The sequence below is a fragment of the Mugil cephalus genome, chromosome 16, assembly GCF_022458985.1.
Source record: "Mugil cephalus isolate CIBA_MC_2020 chromosome 16, CIBA_Mcephalus_1.1, whole genome shotgun sequence".
In the NCBI taxonomy this organism is placed as follows: Eukaryota; Metazoa; Chordata; class Actinopteri; order Mugiliformes; family Mugilidae; genus Mugil; species Mugil cephalus.
In genome coordinates this window covers 2409774-2427139 of record NC_061785.1, presented here as the reverse complement: position 1 = coordinate 2427139, position 17366 = coordinate 2409774, and the positions used below count along the sequence as shown (strand labels likewise).

General features: G+C 41.8%; 1 long non-coding RNA gene across 2 annotated transcripts; it reads right to left on the bottom strand.

The window, feature by feature from the left end:
- Positions 1–230: 230 nt before the first annotated feature.
- On the bottom strand, positions 231–1752 carry LOC125022932. 2 transcript variants are annotated; one of them, XR_007114506.1, is made up of 3 exons: positions 1722–1752; positions 660–833; positions 231–377 (listed from the first exon to the last, which is right to left on the bottom strand). It is a non-coding gene; the product is annotated as an uncharacterized LOC125022932 (long non-coding RNA). The 2 variants fall into 2 exon arrangements; XR_007114507.1 differs by lacking the exon at positions 1722–1752 and adding an exon at positions 1068–1129.
- Between the last annotated feature and the right edge of the window lie 15614 nt (positions 1753–17366).

Genomic DNA, 17366 nt, shown 5'->3' with positions numbered 1-17366 from the left:
CTCATGAGACAATTTTACCTCTAGGACGTCTTTCAGAGACTGATAGATGGACCAGAGGTTGACTATGACTGTACCTGTAGAATAAATAAATCTACTGTTTCTATAGAGACAAGTTAAGACAAGGAGCATCTAGACAACTTCAGGAAGGACTGTTGATGCTGGAAGGTTGACGTGTGTCTGAATCTTTCATGAGGGACTGGACTTGAAGAGTTGAAGTGCAGCTCTGTTGATGGTCTTAAATGGAGACCATGTGGATGAAGCTCTCCTCTCCACCTCCTAGTAACATGGTCCAATCAGAGTCTGCTTCACCCTCTGGATCATCAAGACAAAGCTCATCCTCTCACAACACACACCCTCCTGTTTATAATGACCCCCACCTGTAGAGAGGAGGAGAAAGAAGAGAGAAGGTGAAGGAGTGTTTCCCTTCATCATCACATCCAGTAGAAAGAGCAGCAGGGACTTGAGTCCTGTTCAGAGCAGCTGTGGAGCTCAGCCAGGTTCCTTTCAGCTTCATGTTAACGTGTTGGAGTGAACACACACAGACCTGCAGAGACTTTTAGCATCAAGTCTGTTTCCAGAAACAGTGGATCTTTGATACTAACTGTGTTTAGGACAATACTGATGAAAGCAGCATGGACTGACTGGAACCCTCTACTCACTCCAGAGTCTCTAGTTTATAGTCCGGCCTCTTCTTAAGATCAAGAAGCTGCCTCACTCCTGAATCCTTGAGGTTGTTTTTACTCAGGTCCAGATGTTTCAGATGGGAGGGGTTGGACTTCAGAGCCGAGACCAGAGAATCACAACTGATTTCTGATAAACTGCATCTCCACAACCTGAATAAAGAATAAAAGATGAAATTAATGATGATCAGTCAGAGGTGTTGAGCTTTTAAATATGTCCTCATCAATGTGTGTTGACCAGGAACGAAGCTCAACCTTATATAGTATTTAAATGAGTTTTTATTTGTCTTCAGCTTGAGCAACAATTAAATTATTATTGTAAATGAGTGAGATTCAGCTGGTGATTAAACATATCAGATCTACAACAGTAACAGACAGTGAACTGACCTCAGAGTCTCCAGTCTACAGTCTGGACTCTCCAGAAAACCACACAGCTGCTTCACTCCTGAATTCTCCAGGTTGTTTTTACTCAGGTCCAGATGTTTCAGATGGGAGGGGTTGGACTTCAGAGCTGGTCCCAGAGAATCACAGCTGATCTCTGACAACCTGGAGTCTATCAACCTGAATAAAGAATAAAAGATGTGAGGTTAAAAGACAAAGTTCCTGGAATCATTGAAAGTTCAATCATCTCTTCAGACTGAACACTGAGGATAAACATTTATTATTCATCACTGATCTTTACAGTCCTCTGATTAGTTGACACAACAAATAAACTGAGACAGTTTTCAGAGGACAGGGTTACGTCTTCAGTCCAACGAGAGTCAGTTTAAAATGAGAGAAACCAGAGAAAATAAGTAAATCATCAGAAACTAGAAACAGCAAAAGTTAGCTACTGATCAAAGGCTCCAACATCCAATCAGCTGATTGATCAGCTCCACATTTCATCAGCAGGAAAATAAAGCACAGAAGAAGAAAACAGACTTCAACATGAATATCCTCAGTGTGGATCAGAAGAATATCAGCCTGATGTCTGCAGGTTAGAGTTACCACAAGTATACCATCATATTCATCTCAGAACACAAAGAAAACATGGAGTCTGACCTCAGAGTCTCCAGTCTACAGTCTGGACTCTTCAGAAAACCACACAGCTGCTCCACTCCTGAATCCATCAGGTTGTTGTAACTCAGGTCCAGATGTTTCAGATGGGAGGGGTTGGACTTCAAAGCTGGTCCCAGAGAATCACAGCTGATCTCTGACAAACTGCAGTAACTCAATCTGAATAAAGAATAAAAGATGAAATGATTGATGATCAGTCAGATGTGTTGAGGGTTTAAACGTGTCCTTATCAATGTGTGTTGACCAGGAATGAAGCTCAACATTATACAGTTATTTATATGAGTTTCTATTTGTCTTCACCTTAAGGAACAATCAAGTTATTAATGAAAATAAATTAGATTCAGTTGGTTGATTAAACATATCAGATCTACAACAGTAACAGACAGTGAACTCACTCCAGAGTCTCCAGTCTACAGTCTGGACTCTCCAGAAAACCACACAGCTGCTTCACTCCTGAATCCTTCAGGTTGTTGTTACTCAGGTCCAGATGTTTCAGATGGGAGGGGTTGGACTTCAGAGCTGAGACCAGAGAATCACAGCTGATCTCTGACAGCCTGCATCTCCACAATCTAAATAAAAAATAAAAGATGGAACAACTGTAACGTGTAGGGTTCAATGAGCTGTTCTCTAAAATGAGTAGAGTGACTTTGTCCTTGTGTTATTGTGGATCTTCATCATGTCAGCCTTCTACAGACATCATCCAAACGTCAGTACAACATTCAGACAACTATTGATGTCAACACAGATCAATAAGATGCTGCTGACCTCATTACAGGATTGATATCTCCTAGCACATGTTGGACTACAAACTGTTGATTAGATCTTTGATTCCAGGACCTTCTTCTTCCTGGATTTGGTGTCTCAGGAGGTTTGTGTCATTCAAATGTTAAAGGACAAGTTGACATGTTCAAGTGTGTCTTCCAACAACAGCCACATGTCATATGGACTGATTCCAGAGTTGACTGTGCAGTGGTCTCTTCCTAACACAACTCCACTGTTGAGCTGACACTAATATGAAGCTTCAGCAGTCTGACTGACACTAATCAAAGTTCCTCTTTGAGTTCCTGTCCCTCCACTGCAGCTCAGCAGGAAACACTGTGTAAACACAAACTGATACTGACTGGATGTGCTGAAGAACAAGATGAGTTGAAGATCAACACAACACAACAACACTGTGGATGTTGTCCTCCATCTGGTCTGATTGGAGTCATACTATAAGGGGATTTGTCCACAGACAGTATGGACAGAAAGAATGATTAGTGACACCAAGAACTCTGTTAATGTCAACACATGTGAAGACTGGACTTGATGTGGTTTGTGATCAGACCCACCACCGATGACTGAGGAGATACCTGCTGATGTTCAGGAACATGATGCTCCTTCATTTCAACTCTTTGAGCTCCTTTTCTATCTGACAGTCCTGACAAGAGAACTCATCTAAACTGCATCTCCATTCTTCAGAAGCCTGAGAAGAAAATAAAATAAATGAAAACTGACCTCAGAATCTCCAGTTTACAGTTTGGACTCTCCAGTCCAGCAGAGAGATGCTTCACTCCTGAACCCTCCAGGTTGTTGTCACTCAGGTCCAGATGTTTCAGATGGGAGGGGTTGGACTTCAGAGCTGAGGCCACAACTTCACAGTCACTCTCTGAGAGTTCACGATCAACAAGTCTGTCATGAGACAAATAAATAAAATCTGTTATTATGGAAGAAGACATTTCTATGAAGGAGATGTGTTGATGAGTGGACAGTTGGACACATCCTGTTGGACATTTTGTCTCCACATCAGTGGTTCAGCTCATCTTTTCTTACTGTGTTTGACAGGAAAGAGTTATTCTCATCAGCAGCAACTCCTGTGTGACTAGCATAGCTAGTCTGCTAGAGGAGCGTGGTGCTAACATCTCAACCAACTTTAAGAAAACCTTCGTAGCCCTTGAGCTGCAACTGGATAAAGTATAAACTGCGGTGACTGATCCTGATCAACAGATCGACTCTCTGGAAACTAAGGCCAGACAAAATGACCAACGCATATGGGAAGTGGTTACGAGTTATGTGATGCTGGTTGATAATAATGCTAAGCTGCTGTCGAGAACCTCTGACCTTGAGAGCCAGAGTCGTCGAAATAATATCAGAATTATCAGCCTTCCAGAGTCAATTGAGGGACCCAGGGCCACAACCTTCTTCTGAGCTGCTATTTGAACTACAAAGAGATCCTCCGTTTTCCACCGGAGCTCGACCCTGCACACAGATCACTAGCGTCTTAACCGCAGTACGGGTCGAGGTCGCGGCCAGTAATTATTCGGAATGACCTAATCAGGCCCGGAAGAGACATGGAAACTTGCAGTATCGAGGGACCCCGGTCCAGAACTTTGAAAACTACGCCCCCGAAGTGGTCGAGGAACGAGCCAAGTATCAAGCTGTCATGACCCAACTATATAATCTGGCTCTTAGACCCAGCCTGCCTGCAAATAACACAGGATAGTGACGCAAAGCAAAGGTTTGGGTCCCCAGAAGAAGTAGCGACCTTTGCGGTGAGCTACAAGAGGGACCAGGGACCTGTGTAGCCCATTCCTGATGTTTCGGGCCACGAGCTAATGTTTTGACTGCCTCACTTTGTGGGAGGAGTGGTTTTTGCACTTGGACACTTTATTTTATATTACCATTATTCACTAAATTTGTTCTTACTACCCAGGTTGTTTGTCATATGAGAGTATTGATGTTGACATGCGCCTCTAATGTCAATCCCTCTCACAATGTTGATGTCATGTCATAAACATTAACATTATTATTACTTATCTTAATTTATGCTTTTCTGTGTGTATTTTTTTTTTAAATCTATTTTATTTCTTTTCCTTTAGCCTGTTTGCCAGCTAACTACTGTTTTCTTCGGTCTTGGAAGACTCCCAAAGTATACTGAGTAGATTCAAATGGTGTACTCAAAGTTTTTTTTGTTCCAAGGTTTACACTTAGTTTGATCAGTAGCAATTGGGAATAAGCAGGGGACTCTCAACACTGGTGGGTTAAATGCTGCTGTAAAGCGAACAACAATCATGACGCATATTAAAAATTTGAACCCTGATATTATGTTCCTTCAGGAGACACATCCCTATATCCTCGTTCATAGGAAACAGAATAGGCCATGGATAGGTCAGATTTACCACTCAAAAACTTAAAAACAAAAGGCATGTCCATACTGATTAGGAAAAATGTGCATTTTACCCCTGATAACACCATTACAGACCATGGCAGCCGCTATGTTGTTTTTCTAAACACATTATACCAAAAACCAGTTATCTTAGCATCCATACCAAACTGGGACAACCATTATCGACAGGTCATTATCAACAACCCAGACACCTGGCCTGCTTAAAGAGATAGTATTGCTCCAAACGGAACTCAATCTGCTTCTCTCGCGGATCAGTATACGAACATGGGGACAAGGCTGGCCGCCTCCTGGTGCACCAGCTAAAGTCCAAACAACCTGTTATCCAAATTACTCAAATCTGAGACGAAACAGGCTACATAACAATGGATCCAGATCAGATAAATTCAGACTTTCAAAACATTCTACTCTCAGTTGTAGAAATCAGAATCACCTAGTGATAAAACTCAACTTACAACATTCTTTGACCAAATTACAGTGCCTAACATTCCTTCCAATCACAGGGAGATACTTGATGCTCCTCTAATGCAAAGAGGCAATAAAATTGACTAACAGTGGTAAATCCCGCTTTTCAGATCAGTTAGCTCCACTACTCCTTGAAATGTATCATTATTCTCTCCAGCAAGGCTCCCTACCAAACAGCCTTACACAAGCCTCCATTTCTCATCCATAAAAAAACGCAAAGACCTATTGAACTGTGACGGTATATGTACACACACACAGACCTTAATTTTTTTCCCCCATCACTAAACATATACATGAAGGCAATACATTCAGTTAAGGACCATAGCTCGTATTGTGCCTGTATACCGGCTTCAGTCAGGTCAAGTCAGTCTTCTGAAGACTGTTCTGAAGTCATTATGGGAGGAATTGAAAGGGATAGCAGACGGGGACATTTTCAGGTTCGGCATCGCGATCCAGGCTCGTAATCCGTACTGTAGTAGTAAGTGAGGATTGGAAACGGCTCACTGTTACTATTAATGAGCTTAATGGCTTCTTTTAAAAAAGAAAACGCATTCAATGGGGTGGAGTGGCCCTAACTCTATCTTACCTTGAAACTATTTGGATTTGGCACCCTCTTCACTTTTCAGATCAAATTACTATATACCTTACACCATGCCTCAGTTTGCTCAAACACACAGCATTCCGATTCATTTAGTCTATTTGGTAAATGGTATATATCTCGGCAACACAATCTTTTTTATCGTATTTATCCAGCCAGCTAACCACATTACCATATATATATGTATGTGGTAATATATATATATAGGACTCACCGAAACTTTCTGCAGTTCCTCACAGCTGGAATCAGTCTTCGTCGTCCCTCCAATGATGTGTTGTACTTCTTCAAGTCCAACTCATCCAGAACCTCTTCTGACATCTGCAGCATGTAGGCCAGAGCTGAGCAGTGGATCTCAGAGAGTTCCTTCTCTGATCTGTTCTCTGACTTCAGGAACTCTTGGATCTCCTGATGAACTGAGAGGTCGTTCATCTCCATCAGACAGTGGAAGATGTTGATGCTTCTGTCAGGAGAGATTTCATCAGTGTTCATCTTCTTCAGGTTGTTGATGGTTCTCTGGATGATTTCTGGACTGTTCTTTCTCTGACCCAGCAGACCTCCTAAGAGCCTCTGGTTGGACTCCAGAGAGAGGCCATGAAGGAAGCGAACTAACAGGTCCAGGTGACCATTTTTACTCTCCAGGGATTTAATCATGACTCTGTTCAGAAACTCATCCAGGGGTGAGTTATTGCAGTTTTGTCCCAGAAAGTCCTGCAGCTCCTCTGTCTTCCTGTTGGTGTAACAGTGGATCATGTAGACTGCAGCCAGAAACTCCTGAACGCTCAGATGGACGAAGCAGAACACCTTGTCCTGGTACAGGCCTCTCTCCTCTTTAAAGATCTGTGTGAACACTCCTGAGTACACTGAGGCTGCTGTGATATCGATGCTACACTCTTTCAGGTCTGATTCATAGAAGACCAGGTTTCCTTTCAGCAGCTGATCAAAAGCCAGTTTTCCCAGAGACTCAATCATCTTCCTGCTCTCTGGACTCCAGTGTGGATCTGTCTCAGCTCCTCCATCATACTTGACCTTCTTGACTTTGGCCTGAACCACCAGGAAGTAGATGTACATCTCAGTCAGGGTCTTGGGCAGCACTCCTCCCTCTCTGGTTTCCAACACATCCTCCAGAACTGTAGCAGTGATCCAGCAGAAGACTGGGATGTGACACATGATGTGGAGGCTTCGTGATGTCTTGATGTGGGAGATGATCCTGCTGGCCTGCTCCTCATCTCTGAACCTCTTCCTGAAGTACTCCTCCTTCTGGGGGTCAGTGAACCCTCTGACCTCTGTCACCATGTCAACACACTCAGGAGGGATCTGATTGGCTGCTGCAGGTCGTGTGGTTATCCAGAGGTGAGCAGAGGGAAGCAGTTTCCCCCTGATGAGGTTTGTCAGCAGCACATCCACTGAGGTGGACTCCGTCACATCAGTCAGGATCTCAGTGTTGTGGAAGTCCAGAGGAAGTCGACGCTCATCCAGACCGTCAAAGATGAACACAACCTGGAAGTCTTCAAAGCTGCAGATTCCTGCTTCTTTGGTTTCAGTGAAGAAGTGATGAACAAGTTCCACCAAGCTGAACTTTCTATCTTTCACCATATTCAGCTCTCTGAAAGTCAATGGAAATATGAAGAGGATGTCCTGGTTGACTTTGTCTTCAGCCCAGTCCAGAGTGAACTTCTGTGTTAAGACTGTTTTCCCAATGCCAGCCACTCCCTTTGTCATCACTCTTCTGATTGGTCCATGTCTTCCAGGTGAGGCTTTAAAGAGGTCTTCTTGTCTGATGCTTGTTTCTGGTCTGTGTGGTTTCCTGGATGCTGTTTCAATCTGTCTGACCTCATGTTCATCATTGACCTCTGCAATCCCTCCCTCTGTGATGTAGAGCTCTGTGTAGATCTCATTCAGAAGGGTTGAGTTTCCAGCTTTAGCAATCCCCTCAAACACACACTGGAACTTCTTCTTCAGACTAGATTTAACTTGATGTCGGCAAACTGCAGCTTCATGTCCTGAATGAAAAAAACAAGACAAATAAGATGAATGAATAAACTCTCCAGTAAATATTCCAACATGTCATTGCCCTAAAGAATGAGTGTGTGAATATATCTTGATTCATCTCTTGAGACATTAGTAAATGTCTCATTTCTCCAGCAGCTTTAATGTTTAGAGAAATCCTCTTACTGATCTGCAGACAGTCAGCCAGCTCCTCCTGCTTCATTCTCCTCAGGAAGTTCACTGTCATCTTCACTAATAAATCTCTGCTGCTCCTCCTCTGCTCTTCATCCTCACCCTCCAACACCTCCTCATCCTCCCTCTGACTCTCTGAGCATTCTGGGTAATCTGGACTCACAACCTTCTGGATCTTCTTCAGCTCCTTCTTCACAAAATTGATGATGTTGTCCTCCAGCAGCTGGAACAGAAGACGATATAAATGACACAAGCAGACTGAAATCACAGAGACAAACATCAGATCCATGTTGGACACACTGACAATCCACTGGTCTACAAAGAGCTGCATGGACATGATGGAAAGTAGTTGTTGTACATGTACAGACCGGAAAGATGGAGTCCAGCTGTGTCTGACGCTGCTGGGCAGGCTGACCACTGAGAACCTCTGAGCTCTGCTGGTGGACTCTGTGGACCAATCATCAACAATTATCTCTCATCATGTCTGTCCACACAGAGACCAACACAAGCTAAATGTCCCTGGAGTGATATGTGGAAGTGAAGAGTGAATCAGATGAGTCTCTGTAGTGGTAACGGTTTACTAGTCCTCCCACTGACCATCAACAGCTCAGTCTGCAGCTGTTTCATCAAGCTTTGCCTCCTGATGAATCAGCTGGAGAAGGAACCCAGAACCAGAGACTGAACACTGGAAAATGTCCTGAGCACCAGAAAACAAACCAGACAGAAACATGAAGAAATCTCAGACTCTCTGACTGAACATGTTAGAAATGATAATCCTAGCGAGGCACATGTTCTTCACCTCAGAGCCATCAGCTGTTTCTTTCTCTCCTCAAACATACTTCACTATTTTAACTTTGGCCACTAAGGAACAAAGTGTGATGTCCTCCCCGAAACTCAAACAAGAGTTTATCTTCTCTACGACTGAAACAAGGTCTTCAGGTCAGGACTCATCTGTCCACATACACCTGAAGGACAAGGGACAACAACGTCTAAATGTTCTCAGAGAAGACAGATGGTTCATAGAGGAGTAAAGGAAGACGTGTCTCTGATCAGAGGAGGATTGAGGTCTGATCTACATCAGTCTCAGACATCAGACTGTGTCTTTATGAACTCTGATTAGCTTAGCATTAGTTTAGCTCCTCCTCTCCTCAGAACGATCTCATCTTCTCTCTCTCTGGTCCAGAGTCAAACAGAATGAAAACTTGTCTCCATGGAAACAGACTGAACAGCTGATTTAAGACTGAAGACACTACTCTGCTTCAAAGATCAGTCTCTTATCTATCTTCTCCCTTAAGAAGATCTTTGTCAAATAAGAAAGAATTCAGCAAGTTACTCAAACCATGATTTGTATGAAGTTAGTGATTATTCTCTTGTATCTATATGTTGTCTATCTTCTTCCTCCAGTGTGTCTGTGTTGTTTAGATGAACATCTGTTTATCTTCTGAGGAAACATCTACAACATCTAAGCAGCAGAGATGAAACAGACATGAGCAAGTCAACGTTTATTTATCCTCAGCTCCTCAAGTCAGACACATTTACTGACACTTTACCTCTTTGGACCAGAACCACGTCCTCCTTTAAAAACAATGTCCAAATCCTTTGACTGGTCACTCTGGAGGGACACACGGCTGACTCCAGATCTGTATCCAGATCCAGATCCAAGAGAGTCTGGTCTCTGCTGTTGGATCCTGTAAATAAACCAGCACGGATAAATGAGCATGTAGGACAAAACCTGATGAGAATAATTCAAATCGTCAAATCAAGACGTCAGAAGTAAAAGGATGAAACAAACATGTTTTATAAACCCAGTGACACTAGAGTGATGAACCAGCTTCAACCCAAAGAGGAAGAGACATGAAAGTAGAACCATCAGCTCCTCAAGTCAGACACGTTTACTGACACTTTACCTCTCTGGAACAGAACCAAGTCCTCCTTTAAAAACAATGTCCAAATCCTTTGACCGGTCACTCTTGAAGGACACACAGCTGGGTTCATCCTGATCAGACTGTGTTCTCTGATGGGTCCTGATAGAAAAACACCACTGATTAAATTAGATCAGGCTAAACCACCAGCCCTCTCCCCCATAGACTGTAGACCTACTACCCATACCTCCTCCCTAGTCCACTTGCACTCTACTGACACATTTACTCTGTTCTTAATTATTGGTTGTTCATTCTGTGACTCAGTTGTTTTATCGTCCCTGTTTTAAAGTGCTGCTACGTCCTACCAGTTCACTCTTCTGTGCTTTCACTTGTTTATAGTGTAGATTTTCTTGTGTGTTGCTGCTGTAGCTTTTAGTTTTATTGCTGCAGAACCAGAGAGCTGCTAAACTGTAGTTTGTTGTTGTTCGGACAATGATGATAAAACTTCTTAATTATTCAGGAAAATTCTCTTCATGATGATATTAACCACTTACCTTTGTCTCAGTTTAATATCAGTAATAATGTCCTTGGACCGGGATACACAGCTGGGTTTAGGTCCAGGTTTTGGTTTAGGTCCAGGTCCAGGTCCAGGTCCCTCCAGTCTGTCCTGTCTCTGGTCCATGATGCTGAAACACTAATCATACATGTTGTAAACAGATCACCTGATCCTCCACTGATACTGATGCCTTCACTGACACTCTGTATATTTTATACTTTCTTCCAGTTCACAGACTTTATATATTTTCTCCAGACATTAAGTATCTTGTATATATTTATAGACTCATTCTTCATAGACCTGTAAACCTTCTGTTCATTTCTTCCTTTTCTATTCTGTGTTGTAACATGTTGTCGTGTCTTGTCAGCACAGTGGGACCAGGAGAAACTCAATCTCACACTAACATGTTTTCAGTCATATACTGAGGAGGTGACAATAAACACCACTTGAGTCTTTAATATATTTACACATTATACATATACTCACATATAAACACAACATATCTCATGTCCGTTCCATATTTAAATTCTTATATATTCTCCTTTTTCAACTCTGAGTCTGACCTGGACTCTCAAGTATCACTGTATTACTGGACCTTGAACTTTGAACATGTATGTTTATATAAGAGCTACCCCCTTTAAGTTTACAGTTTATATTTTATTTTTCTAAATAATACATTTATGCTTGTATTTTTTAACTTGTGCTGATTCACTACTACTTTTTTTTTTTTTTTTTTACTACAAATAATCTTTTTTTATAAATGTGTATATCGTGTATAAAGCGTCTCTATGTTGAACTGGACTATTTAGTTACTTTCACCTCTTCCTGTTGGAAAAGCAGATCAAACTTCTAGAGACAGACATAAAATAAAAGACTGTGTCATTAATGTAAATAATAAAGAGAGCTAAATGATATTTAGGAAGCAGGTGTGGCTCTGATCAGTTTCCTAGCAGGCCTCCTCCAGACTCTACCCTTTCAGCTCTGACTCACATTAAGGTGAATTTATGAAGCTGCAGATTTCTGCTGCTTCTGTCGGAGCAGAGCTGCTGACAGCTGATGTTAACCAAGAAAACATTCAAAACTGCTTCATTACCTTTAGACGGAGTTTGACACGGAGACAAAACCATCTGCGACACAATCCTGGTGAAAATGAGACGAAACTGAAACTAACAAACTGTTCACCTGTCAGGTGTTTAGAGGAGGAGTCAACATGAACAATTCATGACGCAGAATGAAAGTCTGAATAAATGAATATATAGTTTCCTGTAATGGACTACAATTCTAAATAATCTTCCAGGTGTCATCTGTATATTATCAGTGAGCTCTGAACTGGACTTGAATCTGGTTTTTATTTTTAGAACGACCAGATGCAGCACCGTTCTATGGGGGGAAAGGTGATGACAATTCAAAGGGCCTCAGCTCATTAGGACCCACACACAGACCCCAATAGCAACTATGACTAAATTATTATACATAAACTTAACTATTATGTATTCACTCCAATGAATTTGAGCTAAAATAAAGCAACACAGTCTCACAATATTTTAATCATTTCCATAACCCCTTTCTTTTAAAAAACGGTTTTGCCCACGGTTTGTTCTTCCTCATGTGAACTGAGTGAGCATGAACAAGCGAGAGGAAGTTCAATTAAGATGATGGCCCCAAAAAAACACAAATCTGAACACCAGTAAAGACTTGAGAGGGAGGCCAGGAGTAGGAGCAGCAGAGCAGGGACCAGGATATCAGAGCCTAGCTAGTCAACGGGTGAGAGGTGGGCTACACTCTGGATAAGTCGCCAACTCATTGTAGAGCAACGATTCCTAGTGTAGTTAATTGAATGTTACTCGTTTTGATCTGTGTCTGTATGTTTCACACATTATCTCTGTGAGCAGTGCCCCAGTAAAGCATAAGCACCCAGCAACAAGGCTGCATTGTATTGTATTATGACTCAGTCAAGTTGTACTCAGAAATTATGAGTATCAGACAAGGGTCAATTACTTTATCATGAGGTGTTCAAACGTAGCCTTGTAAAATGTTCTTGGTGGCAAATTTGAATAGCCTAAATACAAAAAAGTTAAGTAAAAAGACAATTTACAATTTTTGGAGAGTTTTCTCTGGGATGGTTTTAATATTTTTATTTAAACCATAATTGTGCCAGTTTCTTCATTTCATCTTGATAAGACTGATAAGAAAGTGATATACATTTTTGGTCATACCGCCCAGCCCTAGTTCAGCCTCTTAATGTGTTGTCTTCGTGTCTTCTGTCCTCCCAGCTCAAACTGATGCTTAGAAATCACCAAGTATTAAATGATTAGTAGTATTATCTGTTTCACCTCTTTTTCCAACACATTAACATATATTTTAGATTTATTTTTGTAGTTTATGGTGTGATATTATCTGACTCTTCTCAGCACATTCACATCTCCCCGCCCCCACTCCTACAACCACACAAACAAGAAACTCCTCCTCCACATTTATTTCCAAGCAACTTTATTTTGTTATATTTATTGCTTTGTCTTTATTACTATCTGCAACAACCTGTAAATATATAATCCCTGTAGTTCCAGTTTACATTTGAACTTTAGTCGCTTTACTCATACAGTCATGTTTCCACCCTTCATGGACAGTCTGGATAGTTAAACGTTATTAGTTAGTTATTTTTATTTAATTTCTGTTCTTTTTTTTTCCCTAAAGGTTTGTTGTTCTTCCACCTCATACTGCTCACTGTGAATCTGTTTGATCTAATTTACATAAAACTACATAGATTGTGAATTATTGTGTCTGTGGTTATGATCAGAGACAGATGTGTTGGTCCTTGACTTATGTCCCTGATGGTGCAGGCCCGGACTGGCCATAGGGAGAACCGGGAGTATTCCCGAGAGCGCTGGCCTATGATTGGCCTGCTGGCCTGTGTCTCTCTCTATTTTTTTTAAAAAAAAAATTCAATAGGCTGCCGGTCAGCCGGTCTACTGCGTCACAGCTATGTGACGTTTTTTTTTCTAAGTCAGAGAGGCAGTCCAGACCAATCAGAGGCCACTCAGGCCAGTAGCATGTGATTAGGCCAAGACGATTGGTTTGTTCCAATTAAGACCCGTCCCAACGTCCGTATCAACCACACAGAAAGCGTGTGTGTGTGTCTCTCTCTCTCTCTCTCTCTCTCTCTCTCTCTCTCTCTCTCTCTCTCTCTCTCTCTCTCTCTGGAACCTGCTGCAATGTGTAGCGAGCGGACAAATCCCTCAAGTTGGCCAATTTATCCAGGCTTACCCCTAGTGATGTCATCTGCTGGATTCTGTTTTGTGTCCACATACCTCCATTTATCAGCTAAGGTGAAGTCGAGCATCTCTGCAATCCTGTTGGACTGAAGGGCTTATACCTGCAGGACTCAGAATGAAGCCGTGTCACCACCATAGTAGAATCAGACCACAGCCAGGTTCTGTTAATGGATACAGTCAGCTCGGTGTTGATGAGTTCACTCAGCTGGGCTGCAGACAGTTCCAAGTGGGTTGTGCCAAGCATTGGAAGTTCACTCTCCCACTCCTTCCAAGCACATTGTAGGTCTCCTTTAGGTACTGGAGACTTGCAACAGTCGGTGCGTTTACATACAGAGCTTAATTGAGCTATGCTCAAAATTGGACTTTCTGACTACAGTCCTTGACAGATGGAGAAGAAGCACCATGAGTGCCTAAGTTTATTTGTGTTTGAATAAATAGTATTTTATAAAGACTAAATTCGTCTAATAGGTTGTAATAATGTAGTTCTAGTTCACCAATTCTTTTGTCTTTCATTCGAAGTCTTGTGTGCACGTAGTTACATCATCAATGTTTTTCTTCTGGGCTTCAGGGTACCTTAAGTGTATTGCAAGGGTCCCCAAACTGTTTCCTGTGAGGGCCACATAACTTTTCCCTTCTCTGATGGGGGGCCAGGGTCAGGTGGTAACAGAAAAAGTGTGACGATTGCAAGAGTGCCTAAACGTAAAAATTTATTGTTTTCCAGAAAGCTCTTACCTAATCTTTTCGCCATTATTCCGTTGTCTCTTTGAGAGTGGCGGGTTGAAGATTTTTTGCTGGGGGTTGCCAGATAGGGGCACAGACCGCAGAAGGGTGGAACAGAATGTCAAGTTATATGCGTGTATGAAATAGTTTACTTACTAATAGTTAATAATGAAAAAAGTTCATAACTAAGGAACATTTTATTGCAAAAGTCCAACTTTATTATCAAATACAAATACACATGAAAATATGAAAATACTCTCTGGTATTGTTCAGGGGTCGGACCAAATGTGGAGGGCTGTAGTTTGGGGACCACTGGAGTATAGTATACACTAATTCATTTTTTTTTTTAATCTCCACAAAATCAAATATCGCACACACATTAGACCACAGTGAGTAAAACAGAAACAAAAAACGGCCCAAAACTGCTTGGGATTCAGAGGGTTAATCAAGAAAACCTTGAAAAATAATACTAAAATCCGGATAGCAGAAACAGTGAGATCTCCCCTAAACGGTGACTGGGCCACTGGAACCTTGTTGAGTATGCTAGACGCTCTGTAGAACAAACAAAAATCAAATCAACTCCCTCTTTACCAGGGCTGGGCAATTAATTTCTACTGGGGGCCGCATGAAAAATCTGAACTGTGTTGGAGGGCCAAACTAAACGATAACTTAAACGCTTTTCTGCTAAATATTAATTTTCTCCCATTGTAAAAAGCAGTAAATTATATATGTTGATAAGCTGCTACTGGTAATCAGAAACATAAGAATATTCTGTAAATAGAGTTTTGGTGTAGGTTGAAGAGGAAAATGAAACACAATCGATCTGTAGTTTTGGATATAACGCATTGGAATGTTGGAAACTTTGTCCTCTTTGGAAAACTTCGGTGGATCATGTAGCTACATGAATTATTTTCTGTATCTCAATAAATCTCAATAAATGTTTAACCCTTTAAGACCTGAATGTCCGTCTGCCCACAAAGAGAAGCTTGCTGTATTTGAATTACAAGAGAGAGTTGTTTGGAGGAATTTGTTGGTAAAAACAAAGTTAGTTATACCCTTGATGTCACGAAGGTCTTCCAGGCAAAAGCACAACTAACCAGTGTTCACTCACAATGAATACTGTCAATAGCGCAAACCACTGTGACTTACGGTTATTCAAAATCGGCCGCTTTGACGGATGCCAGCGATCCATTCAGGCTTTTGAGGGTTAATAGATGCAAGAAGCTGTTTCAATTTTACTTTTTTGTTGTTGACGAACTAACAGTGCCATGACGTAAATAACACATCATGGCTCAAAATAAAAGCAACACAGTCGTATTGCATGCACAGCATAAATACTTGTTCATTTGTGCTCATGACTGACATACCGCGGGCCGGACGGGAATGCCTAAAGGGCCGTATGCGGCCCGCGGGCCGTAAAATGCCCAGGTCTGCTCTTTTCCCTCTACAAAGGAAGCAGACAAAGGAACCACAGACATATCCTCTTACCTAACTCCGTAGTATTAAATTGCGGATGCATTAGTTTTAAGTGGGTTAATTTCAAATGTCCTTATTGATTGTTCAGACGTAGAAATTTATGTTTTATTCTATTCTTTGTACAGGAAATCATCCACCACCTTTTGTTCACCTTTTTTTCAGCTGCATTCATCATTGTTCAGTTGCCAGAATAAAGGACCTAACAGATCTATAGATCCAGTGTTTTAATGTGCACACCACATGGATGTTCAGTGAACCAGCACCATCACAACCAACATAGTTTTTTTCAGTTACATGTAAAATTAAAGTGCCCTTTTTGGTCTTCCACTATATATTTTTACATGTAAAGATATGGTCTGAGCATATATCATAATATAACCCCAACAGCTCATCAAGTGGAGTTTTCCCCAACCCCAACAGCCCAACGAATGGAGTCTCCCCCAGCCCCAATAGGAGACTCCCAACCTTAACCCACCCACACCACATTCCGCTCTCAACTCTCTCCACAGTCCGGACTCCCCACTTCTGGATTTCACCGACAGGATGAAGAGCCTTGTCAATATTGGAATCCAACACCACGCCAAAATCCCATATTTTCCCCCATTAACCTCCCCCATCGTCCAGCCCCTCCCACTCCACCACCTCGGAAACAACCCTTGACCACAAGTCACTGAGCCCCCTAACCTCCTCTGAATACTCTTTACTGAGTAGAACTTAAATGCGTCATAATACAATTCAGTGCAGCCTCTTTGCTGAGTGGGTGCTCATGCTTTATTGGGGCACTCCCCACAGAGATAATATGTGTGAAACATACAGACACAGACCGCTGCAAAAAAACACTAAACTAATAACATTCAGTTACTTACACTAGGAATCATTGCTCTACAATGAACTAGTGACTTATCCAGAGTGTAGCCCACCTCTCACCTGATATCAGCTAGTCTCTAATGTCCTGGTTCCTGCTCTGCTGCTTCTACTCCTGGCCTCCCTCTCAAGTCTTTTCTGGTGTTCAGATTTATGTTCTTTGCGGGATCATCTTAATTGATCTTCCTCTCTGGAGTTCGCTCGTTCGTGCTCACTTGATTCACTCACTCAATTCACTCACTCAATTCACATGAGGAAGAACAAGGAAGAAAGAACCGTGAACCAAACAGGATTCAAGTCCCGCTCAGAGCTCACTGATAATATACCAATAACAACTGGAAGATTATTTAGTTTTTAGTCCATGACAGGAAGCACTATTAATTAATTTGAGGAAATCTTCAGACTTTTAATCTGTGCCATGAATTGTTCGTGTTGACTCCTCCTCTAAACACCTGACAGGTAAATAGTTTCTTGGT